The following is a 5,269-nucleotide window of genomic DNA, read 5'->3' on the forward strand; positions in this document are numbered from 1 at the left end:
AAAAAAAAAAACTCTACACAGACGTTCAACATTTCATAAGACAAACATTCTGAACTGAAAGCTTACATAAAACACCAGCAGAGAAAAGTTAACAACATTCAACATGTGSCCTTCACTGTCCAGTCAGGATGTTAAAAGAGTTCGACTGTGACAACTGTCTCTGGTGTGTATGGGTTCCTTTTTTTTTTCTTTTTTTTTTCTGGCTGTAAAAGGGTGTGCCTGTCTGAGGAGACAGCAAAGCAAGAAGGGAGGGAAGAAAAAAAGAAGCAGGAGAAGGGAGGTGAAGGAGAGAGATCCACACCCAAACTTGTTGCTGCAGGCTCTAACAGTGAAGTACCTTCACTTGCTATCTAACAAAAGGTGGAGTATAGATGGGAGAAAGGCATCAACCATAACATCAACACARCATGATTTCTCCCATCCAGCCGCTGCCACGTCATTCCATCCACAAATTCCTCCTTAAAGGTTCTCTTTCCAAATCAGGATTCAGAATAGTGTGAATGCAAAGAGGCATCAAATTATCAAACCACTACAGAAAAACTGTGATTGTGTAAAACCCCCTATTTTTATTCCTCAAGTCACTTAAATCACGTTTGAAAAAGTTTCTTAAACACTTTTCATGCCTGCTCGACTTCTTCTGTTAGGGGAAAATAAAGTGCGCCACTGCAGTTAAACCCTCAGCATTCATGTGGCTGTGGGTACACACCCACTTCTCATGCCATGCTTTGCTTTAAATGAGGCTGTGAATGTGCAATGAGATCCATACAGATTGTCACTTTACAGAAATATACTGAACAAAAACATAATACACTAAACTTCCCAGAACTTTCTGTTGGAAACCCCCCCCCCCCCAACTTTTTTCTTTCTTTTGGAAGAAGCACACAACATCAGAGCAGATACGCACGTGTAATAAAGCAGGACACTGTCATTGTAAACTTACAAACACAGACGTAACAAGTGCCCCATAAYAGTACAATAAAGGAATGCAAGCTGATAACACTGACGCTTTTGCGACTGCTGTTGAAACTGACTGAACGCCTAGATCTTGATGGGCAGATAAGCATGAAACAAAGAACAGTTTGTCAAATTTCAACAGTCAAAAAGCAAACATTAACTTCACTGTAAAGCAGRAAAAAAGAGAGAAAAAGTTCATCTTTACCTGTGCGCAATCGCTGCGCCAAAGAAGCCTCACACCCGCCTGAGCATCCTTGAAAAACGTGTCTTCTCCCCTTCACCCAAGCATAAACAGAGCACTTTTCACACTGTCACAAGTTTGCAGTCTGTCAGAAGTCTGTCTCTGTTTTCCTATTTCTCGACCAGTTAGGCTTCCAGGGCGTTTTCTCCCCCCTCCTCTTTCCCTCCCTCCCTTCTCTGAGTTGATTTAAGCCTCTTTTTTTTTTTGTTTTTTTTTTTCTCTCTCTCTCTCCTCTGTGTGGCTTCTACTCTGGACTAAGCCGAGTGGTTGGACCAGGAGCTGGGTAGGGCTCCTGGTTTGCAGAGGGAGGAGAATACAAGGGAGGAGACCTGTTGGAGGGAGTGGTCCTTTCCACTGGGACCACCCACTGTTCCACATAGAGGGCTGCAGAGACGTATAACAAAAAGACTTGAGTTCTGGTTCAGGGGAGAAAAGGTGATTGACAGTATGGAAACTGGTCAAACAACAGTTTTGAAACGGCTCTCAAACATATCCGTGTACATTTTCATTGCCGTCAATGTATAACTACTTAAACGTGATGCTCACGTGTTTRGTATTTGTCTCGTGCTGACACAGTTTAACACATCACAWTGTGCGTCTCATATGACAGACAATAGCACGACCCTGTTATAACATCACTGAAATCACTACACAAACKTATCATWAACCGAGTGACTCATAAATGAAAAGTGCTCCTGTACTCAAAAGCAAAACTACTTGTTTACGTGAAAGTTTTTAATTGGCGCAGTGCCACCCAGGATGACAGCGTTGCAAAAACTCAACTACTTTTATTTCAGTGAGAGCTGTTTGAATCGTAAAAACCTATAATAAAAGCAGGTTTTACATTCTTTTATGCAGAGGTTCTCTAGCATAAATTGCCCTTTGTAATGGTAGTTAATGTGCCAAAAACACTCATGACWGTGGCATGGCTCTGTAATAGAGTGAAATACACTGTCAAACATTTTAATGAGGTAGGTGCTCCCCTCCTCTTCCAGCCTACTGTCATTTGAAATAAGCTTAAAGCTCCTTAAAAGCACAGTTTTGCTCCAGTGCAAGAGCAGCCAAAGAAAATAACACCAATGTTAAATTAAACACTTGGAAGTTGGTCAAAGCTGCACAGTTTTCCATGTGTTGKAAAAATAAAGGAAGGCATTATACGACATTAACAGAGTTGCTGCTCAATGACAACCTCAGCAGAAAAATCTGCCTGGAGATATATGAGGGTATTTGGACCAGCAGCTGGGGTATATATTAAAATATCTGGTTAAAGGAGTTCAGTAACTAAAACAAAGTAACCCAACCTTTCTTTCTGATGTTCCCAGTGGCCACTTCAYATGAACTTAAGTGCCCTTTTTTTCTAACGCCACCCGTTGTGTTGCTTTCATTTAAGCTGATGTCAGAAACATCATACTATAATGCCTAGATTTTTAACTGACTGGAGCTGTCAGAAATTGCAGCTTCTTCCATAATTTGTTAGGTATCCTTATTAGGATATTTTATTTTAGGATTTTTTTTTTTTTTCAGTAATAAAAAACTGAAAAATAAACTATTAATTCCACTCTTTGGAGATTTCCACCTCTTATCAAGGAYAAATTATTACTTACATTTTTAGTCTCACAATAAATATAGACCCATTTTTCATTTTTTGAGCAAAGTCATCTGCTGGTGTTGGTCAGTTGTGTTGTATCAAATCCATGACTTAGACCTTTTTCACACTGCCCATAATATTAATACCTCCTTTCATGACCAAGGAATCACATTTTTGCTTAATTTACCAGCAAACRCATCTGACTTGGAATCCATGAAGTACAGTCAACTCCCTCCTATTTGTGGATTTTYCCYTGGAWCTTGGCTCCAAATTATTCACCRAAAAATCCCATTAATTGTTTGTAAAGATCTAAAACATTGAATGAAGCCCGGGTGACCTGAAATATTGAGTTGCAACTGACATGTTATTGGCTGGCGTTTGCAAAGCAGCCAATCCGATGATYGACTGTACCCCCAGGAGTGGAAATAAGGAAGACAGTAGATATCACAAAAAACCTTAAAACACACAACATAAACATTTTATCGACAGCCCACAGTACTTGAAGGCTTCCATATCAGAGTTAAATAACYCATTTTTCATGTCCCTCAAAGATGCYTCACAACCTGGACTTAACCCCTCGGCAAAGCGCACAGGCATGGGCTCCACGTTGCAGGGATGCAGTAATTCTGCTTGGGAGACTCACAGATTGAGGAAGCAGAAATTAGAAGGTTTTTATTTGAAAGTGCTTTAGCGCTCGGATCCCAGTAGAAGACGTGTATGCTGAGAATTGCAATCAGATTGAATGGACAGTCTAGGGTGGGGATTAGGGTGTTTTTCCTCCCTGGGGCCCGGACACTGGTGGTGGAGTGGAGACCGGGAAGAAGGGAAAACCTGAAGAAGCCTGGGAGGGCGAGGGTGGAGACGGGGTGGAGGCGGGTCGAAGCATGGCAGGGAAGCAGGTTGATCCATGGATGACGGGCCTTATAGAGGGATTCTTGATCTACGATTGGCTGAGGCGGAGAGAGGACCTGGTGCTGGTGGTAACACGGCGATTGATGATGATGCAGGTAAAAGCTGAAGATTCTCCCAGTTTGAATTTACGCCTCGTCTTAATTTTATGCAAAAGAAATTCTTGAGTGCATATACTGTCTGGTACAGTATGTGAAAATATGTTTCAGTAGGGCAAGATTTTTATATTTAAAAATAAAACTTTAATTAATTCTGTGTAATTAAACTTTCTAAAAAAATATATGGAATTGTGGGTATTCAATAATAAAAATTAACACTTCGAATATATACTTGTATAGTTACAATTTTTATCTGAATTACTGAAACAAATAAAGTTGTTCGTGGTGTTCTCATTTTGTGTCTGAGTAGTGTTCCTCTATATTTCCAGTTTTAAAGAGTTTTTATGAGAAATAGGCATCATTTATTTCTATTAAAAGTTGCTTTACATGTAAAACTGTAAAACATGCTAACATATAGATTACAAAAAGCTTTAGTTTCATCTGCTTCATTGGTATTTTTAGAGGCTGCCAATCATTTTTATGTTTCTAATAACAAATGTACTGAAATTTGAGATTGTGCAACTGCACAATTTCAAGAGATGAGTAGGGCACTGTGTGTTATTTCCCATGTACATAATATTTCCAATTTTTTTATTTGAAAGATTTACTCCTTACGTTATTTGTCTTACAGTTTTTATTTAAAATTACTCGAGCTTCTCTGGAAACTTTCCCAGCTCAAGTTTTCCCAGCCAGTTAGTTCACTCGAGTATTTATGTGCACTTCCAGTTGTGGATAGAAAATTTCATGTTGTTCTTAGATGCAGTCACTCAACTGTCGTGCCAGATAACTGCTTCTCCTAATTTTAACCATATCTGAAATAACCCTCTCGCCGATCTCCTCTCTACACACCCGTGCTCTACGAGCAAACAGCRTGCGAGACACAGGAACAGAGGAAGTTGCCGCTCTGCTTTGTGGTAGACGAACAGGGTGTGGTGCAGACGCTTGGACGTGTGCATGCTCATATTTAAAAAAAACTACGGCTTTAAAACGCTGCATATCAAGACAGCTTGGGGTTTGTTTTGTCCGCCCTCAAAAAAACACCGTGAGGATCTTCCACAAAAACAAGAGTGACTTCTTATGTGTAAGGCCAAAATGTAGCTCTGTTGCTGTATGTGCTTCGTGATAAAAGAGAGCAATTCCCAGCATGTGCAGAAGAACTCAGAGAAGTGTAGTAGTTCTCTAGAGTTTGAACTTCAGCTGTTTTTAACGAACGGCTCTTGGAAGGCAGCAAAAAGAATCAAGCATGAGAAAAGTTATCGTTGGACTCAGATGTCAAGGAGTGTGTTATATGATAGACTTATACCTGCTGTCAGTGCCGGAGCCAGAGGGGGGGCCAGTGCCCCCCCTGTCATCTGATTGGCCCACCCAGTGGCCCCCTTGATGATTGACATGTAACAGCACCAGGTTATTCCTGTACATTATTTGGAATCATTCTAAGTCAACCTAATATCTAAAGAAGAAAAACAATAATAAATATAT

General features: G+C 40.3%; 1 protein-coding gene across 1 annotated transcript in view; it reads right to left on the reverse strand.

Annotated features, from left to right (window-relative positions):
* The window catches only part of ahnak (AHNAK nucleoprotein), a 22,746-nt gene extending 21,316 nt beyond the window's left edge, over positions 1-1,430 (reverse strand). The window contains exon 1 of the mRNA XM_017307026.1: positions 1,160-1,430. The gene's annotated coding sequence lies outside the window, so the exon portion shown is untranslated. The remainder of the gene's footprint in view (positions 1-1,159) is intronic.
* Between the last annotated feature and the right edge of the window lie 3,839 nt (positions 1,431-5,269).

This window comes from Poecilia reticulata, linkage group LG10 (assembly GCF_000633615.1).
Source record: "Poecilia reticulata strain Guanapo linkage group LG10, Guppy_female_1.0+MT, whole genome shotgun sequence".
NCBI classification, from domain to species: Eukaryota; Metazoa; Chordata; class Actinopteri; order Cyprinodontiformes; family Poeciliidae; genus Poecilia; species Poecilia reticulata.